We start from the raw sequence: 282 nt of genomic DNA, 5'->3' as shown, positions 1-282 counted from the left end.
CCCACAGCCCGGCAGCAGCTGGGAACCAGCCGGGGCAGCTGGTCCCCGTTGGCAGCAGGAGGGTCCCGTCCCAGCATCCTCCCACCCCATAAAAGAAAGGCAAGTTAGTTTTGGTGAGTTCCTTGGGTTAACTACTGGAGTTAGGCGAGGGGGGAGTTTGGTAGGTGGTGGTTTGGTGGGTTACAGGGTGGGAGGGGAGACAGAAGGAGTCAGGTGAGATTAGTATTAGGTGGGGAGTTTTCGGTGAGACTACCCTCACTCCCACCCTCCCATACCCCCACC

The sequence above is a fragment of the Buceros rhinoceros genome, unplaced genomic scaffold (genome assembly GCF_000710305.1).
Source record: "Buceros rhinoceros silvestris isolate BGI_N320 unplaced genomic scaffold, ASM71030v1 scaffold43930, whole genome shotgun sequence".
Lineage (NCBI taxonomy): Eukaryota > Metazoa > Chordata > Aves > Bucerotiformes > Bucerotidae > Buceros > Buceros rhinoceros.
Note: the sequence above shows the minus strand (reverse complement) of the source record.